This window comes from Macrotis lagotis, chromosome 5, assembly GCF_037893015.1.
Source record: "Macrotis lagotis isolate mMagLag1 chromosome 5, bilby.v1.9.chrom.fasta, whole genome shotgun sequence".
Taxonomy (NCBI): domain Eukaryota; kingdom Metazoa; phylum Chordata; class Mammalia; order Peramelemorphia; family Peramelidae; genus Macrotis; species Macrotis lagotis.
The window spans coordinates 153073586-153089101 of record NC_133662.1 but is presented as its reverse complement, the minus strand read 5'-3'; the positions used below and the strand labels follow the sequence as shown (position 1 = coordinate 153089101).

The following is a 15516-nucleotide window of genomic DNA, read 5'->3' as shown; positions in this document are numbered from 1 at the left end:
AAGAGATATATATTTTTTAAAAGCAAATGTTATGTTCATCAGATTCTGAAGGGTTTTATTTATTTTTTTTTTTTTGCTGTTGTTTTTCTTCCTCTGGATGGGGATAGCATTGTCCATAGCCAAGTCTAATAGGGTTATCCTAGCTGTCTGAACTGCTGAGAAGAGTTGCATTTATCAAGACTGATCATCTCACAATGTTGTTGTTAATATGTAGAATGTTCTTTTGGTTCTGCTCCTTTTGATCCACATCAGATCCTATAATTCATTCCATGCTTCTCTGGAGTCTGATCATGCATGGCTTCTTATAGAACAATAATTGTTATATCATACTATTACCATATACTATATGGTAATAAAATCTATATACCATAACTTGTTCAAACATTACCCAACTGATGGACATCCCCTTAATTTCCATTTCTTTGCCACAATATAAGAGCTGCTATGAATATTTTGGAACATGTAGGACTTTTCCCATTTTTATAATTTCTTCTGGATATAGACCTAGAATTGGAATTGTTGGGTCAAAGGGTATGATCAGTTTTATTACTCTTTGGGCATAGTTCCATGTTGCTCTCCTGAATGATTAGATCTGTTCACAACTCCACCAGCAATGCATCAATGTCCCAATCGACCTCTCCAACATTGATCATATTCCCTTTTTGTTTTCCCCAAGGTCTTAAAGAAAAGGAGTTGGTATAGAAAACAGAAGCAATGCTCTACCTAGGGAAGGAAGAGGACATAACAGCTCAGCACCAGAAAACTAAAGACCAGAGAACTATACTGCCTTGAGAGTTGTGAGTTTCCCTTCACTAAAGATTTTCAAAAAAGCCTAAATAATCTCATATAGGGTCTTCTAAAATTAATTCTTTTCGAGTAAATTGCACAACAATGCCTCTGTTCTCTTCCAGAGGTGATTCTATAATTCCATGATTTTTTTTTATCAATGGTATCACTATTTACTCACTTACTTTAAAATATTAGGTTTATCTTTGTCTTTTCCTCTAACTTATCTTTAATTTACAATCAAATTCCCAGACCTTTGAACTTTTACTTCCCTGATACATATTTCATTCAGATTCTCTCCATTCCCAGATTATGACCCACCTTAAATGTCTTCCAGATATTAACTCTTTATTCTCTTTCATTCAGGGATTCTTAACCCTTATTTGTTAGTCTGGTGAAGTCTGTGCCTCCTTTCTTAGAATAATATTTTAAAAGTCTAATACAGGATTCATAAAAGAACCAAAAGAACTCCAAAGTCAATTAAAATAAAATTTTCCCCATCCAGTTACACATAGCTGAATTTCTTCTTCAAACAATTTTACCAGTTGAAATCTGAATCCTTTGCCCCAAGTTAAGAACCCTAGCACTAAACTTGCCTTAGTACTGCTGAAAAAAAATCTGATACAGAAACTTGTTTTTTCTCTCCTCTTCTTAAAATTTTCAGGAGCCTTCAGTTGACCTATGAAATAACATTCAAGTTACTTTGCAAAAAAAACTATACTTTTCTAACTTTTTCTGTAACTAACCCACATCTTTAATTCTATTCCCTAATTAATCTGGATTTATCTGTGTGCCTGACACTTGAACTTTACTATCTCTGCCATTTAATTCATGATATTCCATATTCCTAGAATGCTTTCTCCCCTTCTTCTCCAAGGATACACACAAATTTAATTGCTATCCAATTTTGAAATCCCAGCAAAATTCCATCTCTTCCATGAAGTCTCTCTTTATTCCTTCATCAAATAATGATTCTCTTTATTACATCAAACTTCACATAAACCTTTGTTTAAGCCCTTTTAATGCCTTTATTTTTGTATTATCATTATCTGTTTATGCATCTAGTTTGTTACTAGATTTAACAAATACCCCATGAGGGCAAGAATCACTTCTTACATAACTTTGTACCTCATTTAGTGTATTGCACTGGATATTATGAGGAGAATGGAGAGGATGGGAAGGACATTCTTTGGAATTGGGCTGCTAATCCATGTAAGTCAGTCAATTTGCAGCTCTCTAATTCAAATTTCTGACCCCATTTTCTTAAATCTCTCATTACTTCCATTTTAAAAAGCAATAATTTTTATTGTTATTAAATGAGAATACAGGAACAGTAAAAAGAATTGATGAAATTACAAATAAAAGACAATAATATATCATGGATAAAGGTGGGTTTTTTTTCTTCCTTTCTTTTTCTTTCCTTCCTTTTCTTTTATACTGGTTACTGACTAGACGTTTTATTCAGCACTGAAAGTAGAACACTGTATCCATGGAAACAAGTTGCTCAACTTTAGCACATGAAAAATATTTAAGTTTCCTTTTCTTTTTAATATTTTCTTCGTTCAAGATACTAATAATGACTTTTGGCTTAGGCATCTCCTGACATTAATGGCAAGATGAATTTGAGCCTTAGGCAAAATGCTTTAGGAAGTCATTAAATGTCAGAAAAATTTGTCCCAAGCTTAAAGGTCATCATTGCTTCAATATTTGGTAATTAATGTTTAATACTGACTATTATATAAATGTCTAGGGGAAAAGCCTGTTTGGAAGGTAAATTATCCATACTAACTATATTACCTGGAAGAAAATGTGTTATAAGGGGGAGAGTGAGAGAGAGAGAGAGAGAGGGAGAGAGAGAGAGAGAGAGAGAGAGAGAGAGAGAGAGAGAGAGAGAGAAACAAGGCATTAAATACTAAAATTACAATGTAATAATGTTTTATATTTCATGCTCTAGAAAAGTAGAATTTGTATGATTCACTTATGGCATCAATTTCTCATTTAAAATGTATGATTCATTGATCATAGTGAAAAAGTAAGCTGAATCTTTCAAGTGAGAACCTAGCAAATATTAACATAGACATCTCTTAAGAATTTAATTATCAACATACCCATTTACATATATGCGCCAAATATAGTTAAATTGATTGTGAGATCTCTATTTCTACCTACTTGTATTATGTTATTATTTCTACCTACAGTATTATGTTATCATATAATATATTACACATTTTAGGTACTTACTGGGAGAAACAGGAGGCAAGGGTGCCAGACAGGTCAAAGCACTATCACTTTGATGACCATCTCCCTTCAGACACTGGTATTTCCCTAGGACACTGAACCTATAAGCTTGTAGAGTAGCTTTGATTCTAGGTAAATGTCTGGGTCATCATCTTGGGAAGTAACCCCAATCTGGTAACTGCTCTAGCAGGTGCTATGGACATATATACTAAAGTCTTAAAAAAAAGACAATTCTTGTAACCAAAGTTAATGGCATTTTCAGATAGTCCAATATCAGATACCGAAGAGATGTACTCAATGTAAATGACTTTACAAAGCACTACTATCTTCTTTGTTCTGCTAGCTTCAAGACCATGGAACCTTTCCATTTGACTTCCACCTCTCACATGCGTTTTCTCCCCTATTAGAATTTGAGTTCCCTGACTGTGGAGATTGTGTATTACTTTTCCATTTGAATCCCCAGTGCTTATCACAGTGTTTTTAAAAAATAAATTCTTTTTTTTTTTTGCAAGGCAAACGGGGTAAAGTGGCTTGCCCAAGGCCACACAGCTATGTAAATATTAAGTGTCTGAGACCAGATTTGAACCCAGGTACTCCTGACTCCAGGGCTGGTGCTTTATCCACTACACCACCTAGCCGCCACCAAAAATATATTCTTTATTCATTCATGTACATATATACTCATGAAAAAGATTAGGAGATATTTATTTTTTCATCTATTTTGTTCTTAGTAAAATGTAAATATTATGGGACTTCGCAAGCATGAATATATACGTTTTTATATGTATATAACTATAGTGGTGTCTATGCAAAGAATCTGCTATTTTCTATGTATGGGAACCTTTGTCCATTAATGAAGACTGAAAACTGTCTATGACTTAGTGATTGATAAGTACTTATGTGTCTCAGAGAGCACATATAAAGGTAAGAAGACTTGCTCCAAAGTCATGTATCTGCTGCTTATAAGAGATAGGAACTGAACTTATTTGGAAACTGAGACTGCGCTATATTACACAGATGCTGGCATAAACTTACATATATTAGGAGGGAGATAAGTGACTCAATGAATAGAGCCCTGGATCTAGAGTCAGGAAGACCTAAGATCAAATCTAACTTCAGGTTCTTATTAGCTGTGTGATCCTGGGCAACACTTACCTTCTTTTTTTCTTAATTTATTAGAGAAGAAAATGGCAAACTATTCCATTATTTTTGCTGTGGACATCCCATCATCCATGATCCTTGGGGTCACAAAGACATGATTGAACAAAGCATATAAGCATACATACACTCATAATATATATATATATATATATATATATATATATATATACACATATATATATGTATATATATATATATACAGACATGTCTAATTACATCATATATAACCATACATACATGCATAGGCATGAATACACACATTTCTATATATCTCTATCAAATTTATATCTGTGTCTATATTTGTACCCATCTGTATCTATCCATACCTATCTAGCTATAATGCCCCTTGTGATACTATCCTTAATACATTCCATTGTTATACAGCGATTTCTCCTCAATACTACTCCATGCTCTCCAAAAAAAATAGAAATACTTAGAATATATGCAAATGTTTTCTGCCTATCCCAGAAGGACTTTATAAACTTATGAACATGTGCAGATATCTTTTGCCTGTTGAGATACCCCAACAGAGTGTGGGGTATTGGAGTCAGGAATACCTGAGATCAAATCTAGCTGAATAACCCTGAGAAAGTCATTACAAACTCTCTCTTTGCCATTGTTTCCTTATCTATAAAATCGGGATAAGGATAATAAAGGTTATTGAAATAAAATTATAAAGAGCTTAGCATATAGTAAGTACTATATAAATATTATCTTTATTATTATTATTAGGCAAGGTAGAAGAAGAGGCACCTTACAGATGGTTGCCCTTTGGGGTTTTATTTTTTTTTTTTGCACTCTAAGCTGTAAAATGTGATTTCAGTGAGGAGTGAAGAAGAAATACCTTCTCTAGTATTTGATTGGCAAGACCTTTACTCCTCAGGAGTTATAATAATCTCAATTCAATGGTTTTGTACTGGAGTCCCTGGTTGCCTTTGCAGCTCTTGGGTGATTCCTCTCTTTAAAATTGACCTTGTTTGCATTGAAAGGTCCTGGAGTTCTGAGAGTGATGGTGAGAAACAGCAATAGTCACCAAACTGTTTTGAAGATGCAGCAGTAGTAAGAGAGGATGAGCAGCAAAGAAATATTTAACAACATAGAGGAAATGAGGACAGATGGAAAAAGAATACTCTTAGATGTTCGAAAGGATTGTGTTCAGTGGAGGTGAAATGTAAAATGGCTTATTTGTAGTCTTGCAAATAAATTGTTTAGATCCTATTGAGGCTTAGCTATTTTCTCAACTGATGATACTAGTAACAAAAAGTTTCTGTACACTATTTGAATCACTCTATTACTTACTTTTTTCCTTGAGAAAAAAAGTTTGTTCTATGCCCGATTCATGTGTATGTATTAGATATCTTCTTACTTCTTCCTCTAATGGGGAGAAAATTTGAGTCCACAACTCTTTTTATAAGTAGCAACTTTCACTAGGAATCTGAGGTGGTGAATAGATTAAAGTGCAGGGGAGATTAGTTCCCTAATTGACTAGTTAAGTTAGAGCAATGAACTCAGAGTCAATTGCTATGGCAGTTAAAGGACATGAATTATTACAGGTCACCAAGCCTTGTGGCTTGAACCTCATAGTACATAGGCAGCTATATGTGTGTGTGTGTGTGTGTGTGTGTGTGTGTGTTTATCTATGTGTGTTATTGTGTATATGTATATTTTATATATGATTATCTAGATATAATATCTAAATGAGTATAATGCATCTTTGTGAATCTGCAGATAGAAACCAGGTCCTTGGTAGGTGGGTTGAAGTTGGAATTTGATGGGACTAATGCTATGTGGGACTTGAGTAATGCAATGAAACTATTCCCCTTCTTTCCCCAAAGATTGAGGTATAGTAATGAGGATTATGTCTGAAAATTGTGGAGAAAATGAATGAATATTTGTTATTGTAAAATAAATATTCCTTTGTAGAAATTATTTCAGATTGTTAAATGGTTAAATGAACCTGGAGTACTAGAAGATGGGGTTATATCAGGGAAATAAAATTAATGGGGGTTTCACTCTAGCAGAGAAGAGACTCTTCTCTAGTCTCATAAGGATACCAGCAAATTCTGGGGAAAGTTGGAAAAGAGAGAGGCTTGACCTTTAGACTTCACACAGTGGGGACCAGAGAAAGCAATAACAACATATATGTGTATATAAGCGTATAATACATAAAAATTTTGTTTATATAGATGTGTCTACATAAATACATATGTACATACACAAATTTCCATTTTCCCTTTTGTGAAATTCATTAATATGTTACCAATAAAAATATGCATAGTACATAATTTAGTTTTTCAACTAGCTTGCTTGAAATTAAAACACACACGCAACTTCATTTTAATGTTTTATTTAAATCAAGATAAATCATACATTTGAGCATTGTTCATCATACACTTCCAAATGAGATTTTTGTCTTTTAAAAAATGTATTATCAGAATATGAGCCAACATCTTTCTAAAAGAACATTTATTTAAACTACACAGAATTTAATTAATTCACAGTCATAATGATTCAACACCTAACAGATATAAAATGATCCATCCATCAATTTATCTTTCTCCATTCCTTGATATTAAATTCAGAGGACAAAAACTAAACACCATTGACCTATTGCCTATTAAAATTGTTAAATCACTCTAGAGTTCATTAAAACTTGCTATATGAACTCTGTGTACCTCCTAACATTTCTTTTTTGCAGAATTTTACTACTCAACTACCATTTAAAATTAGTCTGAATGAAATCTAAAATATTTCTATCTAAGAACATGAATATTCCACAGGTTCCTTTTTAAATATCTAATTTTAAAACCATCTGATTTTTTGGAAATATTTAAAAATAGTGTGAACTTCTAAACTGTAATTTTTGAATTTCAAAAGGTTAATGTTATAAAGAGTCAAAAAAGGAAATCTGTGACCCCTCCAAATAATAGCCCTTCATTAAAAGAATCAATAACAACAGAGACTTCACTAGACTTGAAAATGCAAAAATAAATATGAACCATTGCTGATTTGCAGGATATTATACTCTTTTCATAACTTGTTTCATTCCAAACATTTCAGGTCTTCTCATTCCTTACTCTCCTTCAGGTATTCTATGAGCTAGTGAGATTAGCTTCCATTCTTTTCTTCTCACAAAGCACCTCATCTCCCAACTTCTTTATTTTACTAATCATGGAATTTTCTCTTCCTTCATCACTACCTTCCTTGGGTTTCTAAAAGTTAAACCAAAGAGACTTCCCATTCATTGTGAGATGTTTTGTTAGTTATTGTTAAACAAATATTACTTAAGTTCCCATTCAACATATTCTCTATCAATAGGCCTTGAACTATAAGTTAAATGACAAAGACTAATTAAAATGAAATAATCAACTAAATAATAATGTCTATATGTTAAGTTCTGTGCTTTCAGTATGAAATCAACCAATAAGCATGCATTAATTAAGTACCTCTTTTTTGGTCAAAATTTTGCTAGGTATTGGAAATTGTGCATGTGCACACACACAAACTAAATACAAATTAATTTTCTTAAGGGAGGAGGGGAGTAATTGTTGCTGAAGGGTCAGAAAAGACCTCATGTAGATAATTGCTCTTGAGGTCAGAAACAAGGTCAAGACAAACGGCATTTCAGATGTGAAAGCCAGGATATATAAAACACATAAATAGAATTCTAGGTATGAAGAACAGTAAGTGGATCTATTTTGTTGGAAAGAGAATTTGTAAAGAGGAATGGTTTTTAATAATAATAATAATCCTGAAAAGGTAGTGTGAAGTCAGATTATAAATAGCTTTACCAGCCAAAAGGGAGTTTATACTTTATTCTAGAGGGAATAGGGAGCCATTGGAATTTTTTGATTAGGAAAGTGACATTATTAGCCCTATACTTTTAAACTATCCCATTGGATTAGTATAAACTTCTGAGAGTAAGAATCTGAATTCATACATAAACTATTATAATAATTTAGGACAGAGAGACAATAAGAGCTTTTCAGGATCTATGTTATGAACTTTGGCAATTGGAAAAATAGAAATTCCTTTGACAGAACTGAGCAAGTTAGGAAGAGTACAGAGTTTTGGAGGAAAGATTATCAGTTCTGTTTCAGAATTGGATATGTATACGAGACATCAAATTGAAGATGTCTAGCAGACAATTAGTGGTACATCAGAAACACTGAGGCTGAATATGTAGATCTGGGAGTCATATACATAGAAGATCACTTTCCTAGTCTTACCATATCACCCTCCCCATCCATTAACCTTTAGTGACTCCCAATTATTTCTAGAATCATCTATAAAATACTTCATCTTTCAAGACTTTTTGTAACTTGTCTCAATTCTACATTTCAATCTTTTCATTCCTTACTTTCTTCTAAGTATTCTATGAGCCAGTGTTGGCTTTTTTTTAAGTACAAAATACCTTATTTCTCGACTCCATGAATTTTCAGACTGTTTCTCAATCATAGAATTCTCTCTTTCTTCATCACTGTCTTCCCTGGGTTTCTTCAAGTCTGAACAAAAACCCTATTTTTGAAAAAAGCATTTCCCAGCCTTCTTTGAGGAAATTATATGGTAAAGTCGATAAAGTACCAGGCCTGGAGTCAGGCAGACATCTCTATGAGTTCAAATCTGGTATCAGAAACTAAATATGTACATGACACTGATTAAGTCACTTAATGTTATTTGCCTTTAGTCTTCATCTATAAAATCAACTGGAGAAGGAAATGGTAAACTACTCTAGTGTCTTTGCCAAGAAAAGCTGTTATGATGTCACAAAAAAGTCAGACATGATTGAAATTGAATGAAAAACAACATCAAAGTACAGGGAATGGTTTCCTTTATTTTTTTTTTCTTTAAATATTCCTGGGGGTTAGCATAGTACCACAATCACAGCAAGTTCTAAATAAGTAAAATCTTGTTGACTTGTATAGAGATTATAATTAAACCCAACAGAGTTGATGAGGCCTCAGAGTGAGGATATATAGAAAGAAAAGGGGCAGGATACATTTTGGAGTAAACCTAAACATAGGGAATGATAATCCAACAAAGAAGATTTTGAGAAATAAGAAAATAGGTACATACATAACCAAGCTACAGCAGTGTCATACTCATCTAGAGAGGGAAGTATACATGGGGCGAGGATAATCCACAATGTTAAATGCTTCAGAAAAGTCATGAATATTAAAAACTGAGAAAAAGCAAACTATTGGATCTGCCAATTAAATGATCATTGATAACTTTGAAAAGATCAGTTTCATTTGAGTTGTGAGATGTAAACCAGTTACAAAAGATTATAAGTGAGAGGGAAAATAGGAAAGGAAATTAAATAATATAGAGAGTTTAAGGAAAGATAGTATAGAATAGTAGGTATTATGCTGAACTTGGAAAGACTTGTTAAAATCCTGTCTTTTCGAATATAGTTTTATCCTCTTTGAACTTTAGTTTTCTTATCTCTAAAGTAGAAGTTTTTCTTAAGAAAAACTATGATAACTACCTCACAAAATAATTGTCAAAACTAAATAATATAATTGTTATGTAATTTGCTTTATAAACTTTAAAGGTGTCAGTTACTACATTTAACATTTTCTTTGATCCTTACAATGGTTACATAATATGTTTTCAAAGAGCCTTACAACTTTAATCTCATGTTATATTTATTGTTGTCTTTTGAGGTAGGAAATGCATATACTTTTGCCCCCATTTGAGAACAGACACTGATAAGAAATTTTCTAAAGACTTTTATCCCCTTTTTTCCCATATTTTCCTAGTTTACTCTCCCTAAAACATAAGTTCAATCTTATTTTCTCCATGTTCAAAAATATTCAGTGACTCCCAAATGTCTTTTCAAAAAAAACTGTACACTCTATTCTGTCAACCAAGTCACACCATAATTTTTACCTCAACTAATTTTCTAAAGTTAGCCATTTCTACTATTTTTGTCTTACATTGCACTTCAGGCCAAATGGATTACTTGTGGATATACGTGCATCACACATATATCACTTATCGGCAAGGGAACTAATGGAATATATACTTTTTACCAGGAGGAGGAAAAAAGAATCTGAAAGCTCATAGGAGACAAAAACTGAAGAGAACAGGAAAGGTGTTGACCTTTTGTTCTCTGAAAGGAAGGGAGGCTCAGGTTCCAGTACTGACATGTTCCAGTGGTGATCAAATGTAGGAGTAAAATGCCATCCTGAAATGAAAATTATCATGAGTGATTGGATCTCATCTTGTTAACAGTTCAATTTAGAAGTAATCTACCTGTATTAAAAGTGATGAATGAATATCTGTGCCTCCTTACCACTCTATGGAATATGAGTCAATTCTCTCCAAACTCTTCCTCTTCTCATTTCCACCTGATAATTTGACATTGCTTCTCTTGAGGGTCTCCTGGTTTGATTTAAACCTTGGTTTGTCTCCAGATAAATAAAGTTGAATTTTGTTGCATTGTGAATGAATATTTGTTATAAAGGAATGGACCATATAAGAGAAAGATGCAAAGGGAACTTGAGAACAATGACCCTAGATTAGTTCTGAACCTGTATTAGTTTTTTGCTAACTGTAGAGAGCAGATATTCATTCATTTGTTCACTTGTTTACTCTAGGAATGCTTTGTTACCCTAGCTCCTATCTATTCAAATTCTATTTGTTTCCCCCAAGGATCAATTAAATTTTCACCTTCATGAATTTTCTCCCAATCTCAGCTTTAAGAACATCTCCTTCTTCTGATCTCCCATATGACTTTGTCTATACCTTTTTGCAGTACTTTCATAATGTATTTTACTTGATGCTATTATCCCCTCTACTAAATAATAAACTTAATGAAGGCAGGAAGCAGGTTATGTTTATATCTGCTATACAACTGTACTCAAATCTTTCACATCAGGCACTTGATAGCTATTTGTTGGATTCCATTGTTTTGCACAAAATTTAGATATCTAGTACATTAAAAAATATTAACCTAAATTCACCCAAATGCCACTTATACATATAATCTGCATCTGTATATATGCATTTGTGTATATGTATATGAATGTGTTTATAGGAAATGCCTGTAAATATGACAGACATAGCAACATTTTAAAATTATGCTTGACATATGTACACAGTATCCAGAAATAAATCAACACAATAACCTAGTGTTTGATTAACTCAAAGAGCTCAATGATTGGAGCAAAAAGACATTATTTGACCTAAGTGTTGGGAAACCTGGAAAGTAATCTGGCAGAAACTAGATTTAGACCAAAATTTCATAGGCAGGAATATGTATGAGCAAGTTAGTGAATCATGGAAGAAATTACTTTAGGCCTATGGATAAGAGAAGAGCTCATGACTTTCATGAGAAGTTTTCAGGAAGTTAAATGGATAAATTTAATTATGTAAAATTAAAAGCTTTTGTGCAAACAAAATAAATGCAGGAATAAAGAGAAGAAAAAGCATGATTATTTTTTTGAAGCAAATTTCCTGGATAAAGGTCTCATACAGGGACCTGACTCAAATTTATAAGAAAAAAGAGCCATTTCTTAATTGGTGAAGGGTCAAAGAATATGAACAGGCAGTTTTCAGAGGAAGAAATCAAAACTACCAATAACCATAAATAAAAAATGCTCTAAATCACACTAATAATTAAAGAAATGAAACTTAAAATCATTTTGAGATTCCATCTCACAACTTACCATTTCCACTAGAAAAGAAAGAAACATGACATGCTGGAAGGGACATGGGAAGATAAGTACAATGATGTGCTGTTGATACAGCTATGAACTAGTCCAAACATACTAAAAAGCAAATAACTATGCCAAAAAAAGTTATTAATCTATGAACACTCTTCAATCTAGTAAATACACTCTCTACCTTAAAGAGAACAAAGAAAAAGGAAAAGGGTTCATAAACTTAAAAATATTTAAGTCTTCTTTGGGGCAGGTAGGTGGTACAGTGGTTAGAGCGCTGACCCTGGAGTCAGGAGTGCCTGAATTCAAATCTGGTCTCAAATGCTTAATAATTGCCTAGCTGTGTGACCTTTGGCAAGTCACTTAACTCCATTGCCTTAAATAAATTAAAATATAATATTTAAGTCTTTTTTTGTGGTAGTTAATGAATAGATGCCCCTCAATTGGGGCATGATTCAATATATTATTATATATGAAGATGATGAAATAGTATTGTGGTGTAAGAAATGATGAAAGCGATGGTTTCAGAAAAACCTGGGTCACATAAACAAATGCAAAGTGAATTAAGCAGAATCTGGAAAATAATGTATATAGTAACAGTAATGTTTTTTGAAAAACCTTTGTAATTTTTGGCAACAAAACATGACCAAACACAATTCCAAAGGACTCATGAGGAAACTTGGCATCCATGTCCAGGTAGAGAGTTGATGGAATCAGAAGGCAGATTGGAGCATATTTTCTCATATTTCTTTTTTGCCCTTGGGACATTACTATAGACATTTGTTTAGCATGTCTAAATATATTTATAATGAATTTTATTTACTTGTTTTCTTAATAGTTGGGGAGGATAGAGACTTTGAAACAAAAATATAGCAAAATTGAATTTAAAGAAATTAAATAAAACAAATTAAGCAATAAAACATTTCAGCAAATATTTCTTAATCACTGTCTACTCATCAGATTCAAAGTTAGGCAACCATGATGCAAAGACAATTAATAAACCATCTCTGCCCTCAAGAAACATATTTTACTTAACATTGACAATTTTGCAGATCATTTTTTAATCAAAATCTCCATACCCAGCACATCATTTCCTTAAGAGGTTCACTTGAGATTTGATATTAGATGTAAATACTGAAAGGTAAACTTTATTGACCTTGAGCAACCTAGAAATATCTGTGTATTTTTCTTCCACCAAAAAAATTACATTTTTCATATATTATTGATCATAGCAATTCTCTGACTTGGTGAAAGAGCAACAGGTAAAAAAAAAAAACTTCCTAAAATGAAAATTTCTTGGAGGAGGAGGGTTAATGCACTAGCTTACATTTTTTGTAAGTATTGGGCTCTTCAGGTATGCATAAACATAATTGTTTATCAGCATGACTACTTGGCATAAGTGAGAGTCATAGGCAGGGTTCAGTTAAAAAAAACAAAACACAAAATAACCCTGTTGTGATTTATCCAGTGATAGCATCAATAAAACTTCTTGAGGGGAGAAAATGCTTTCTTCATTTTCCTTATTATATTCCTTGTAATAAGTGCTCAAAAATATTGATTAGCTTGGATTTATTAAAAATATTCCTATGTTTTAGTTGAATTCTTAGATCCTTATCATAGCTACATCTCTAATTTTGGACCATTTCTTAGTACTCCTGAATGTAAGTTTTAAATGATTTTGAAATGACTGCTCTCCACATAAATTTCCGTAAGTGACTAAAAAGAAGTTTAGAATTTCCATATTCATAGCTAATGCTTGAATGTAAGGTGATATTTCTCCTTCCTCCCTCTCCCACTCAGAACAATTTTGAAGTAAATGAACTATTGGTTTCCTCTCGCCTTTCTTTTCTGTAGGCATCTCCTCTTATTGATACTTTAACCCTAATGTTCTTATGGGGTTTTGATTACTTCCCAAATAACATATATACACACACACACACACACACACACACACACACACACACACACACACACACACATATTTTATGTTTTTGGAAAGTTTCTCTTAAACTCATGTTGGTTTAAGCTCATGTGGCTTAATAAATTATCTTTACCAGGCTATTTGAATAAAGAACATTATATTTAATAGTAAGATTTGAGGTATTCTCAAATTGAGTATTTTATGGTGATTCCAGCCCCTGATTTATTTCATATAAATATTCACTCACTCTAAAAACATGAAAACATCTCTAGAGAATAATAACCATTTCATAAATCATATTTCTGTTTGCACTTCTATTAGACAGGTCATATATAAAAGGTTTAATTTAACTTAGGCATTATTAGCTTGAAAGTATTACTGTGATACTTTGTTACAGTATTATGATGATACTGTATTGTCAAAAGCCATTGAAGCAAATTGTAAATAACAGCAGGTCAGACTAATAAAGAATAGATGTAAGGGTTCCAGAAGGGACATGGTACATATATACTGTATTTGGAGTTAAAAATTCTAGATTTGAATCTTGGTTCTGCAGAGCTTAGACATCATCTTTTAAGAAATTATCAATAAAAAACTGTCCTGATAACCTAGAATTAGATCACCAAAGATCCCGAAATGAAAGCTCCAAGAAATATTTGTAGCCAAATTCTAAAAATATGTCATCAAGGAGAAAATATTGTAGGCAGTCAGAAAGAAGCAACATATATCAAGGAGACACTGTCCAGAATAATGTTTGCCCTTCATTCTTAAAGAAGAATATGGCATCAGAGAGATTATGCCATGACAAGCACATGAATTGAATTTGAATAAGGGGGCACTGTGTTAAGTCCTTAGTTTCACTTTCTCCTCAGGAATCATCTGAGTCCAAAGGCCAGCTATGAATCAGGATGACTAGAGATGTCCCTGAATGCAATTAGGGTTGACTATCTCAAGGTCACACATCTAGTTAGTGTCAAGTGTCTGAGGCCAGATTCAGACTCCCATCCTCCAGAATCCAAGGCCAATGCTCTATCTATTGTGCCAAGTAGCTGCTAACAGCTCCTATATTAAAGTATTGGAGACTTTTGAATATGATATTCCAGATCAAGAATCAACTAACACAATTGAGTACACTCTTTTAGGGAATAAATGGACATTCAATGAAACTTTCCTGTTGGAAAGAACCAGAGTTGAACAAAAAGTTAAATCTTTAACCATAAGACTCAAAAGAAACCTGAATGGGGGTGGGGGAGGGGGGGCTAGGTGATACAGTGGATAGAGCACCTCCCTGGAGTCCGGCCCCAGACACTTAATAATTACCTAACTGTGTGGCCTTGGGCAAGTCACTTAACTGCATTGACTTGCACAAACCTCAAAAAAGAAAAAAAGAAAAAGAAAAAAGAAACATGAAAGGGTAAACAGTAGAGTAAAAAAAACATATTTTTTTTCAATAAGATCAAACTGTTTATATCCTTACTTGGGAAGATGATATTTGTAGCTCTTGATAATTCTAACTTTATTAGGGCAGTTAGAAGGAATCTAATTCGAGAATGTTGGTATTAGTCAATTTTGAGGTGATGATATAAAAAGGAATTAAGTAGTAAAAAAGAAAGGACTATAGGAAGAAGAGGTAAGGGGAAAGTAGAATGGGATAAATTAAAGAGGTACAAAAGCTCAATTATAAAAATGGAAAAAAAAAAAGGAAGGGTAGCATTGTTTGAACCTGACTATTATTGGATTCAG

The 15516-nt window shown here is 32.9% G+C and overlaps 1 long non-coding RNA gene across 1 annotated transcript in view; it reads left to right on the top strand.

Moving 5' to 3' along the window:
• LOC141489937 (uncharacterized) overlaps positions 1-15516 on the top strand; it is a 49584-nt gene that overhangs the window by 31459 nt on the left and 2609 nt on the right. The window contains exon 3 of the long non-coding RNA XR_012469024.1: positions 677-797. This is a non-coding gene — a long non-coding RNA (uncharacterized LOC141489937). The remainder of the gene's footprint in view (positions 1-676; positions 798-15516) is intronic.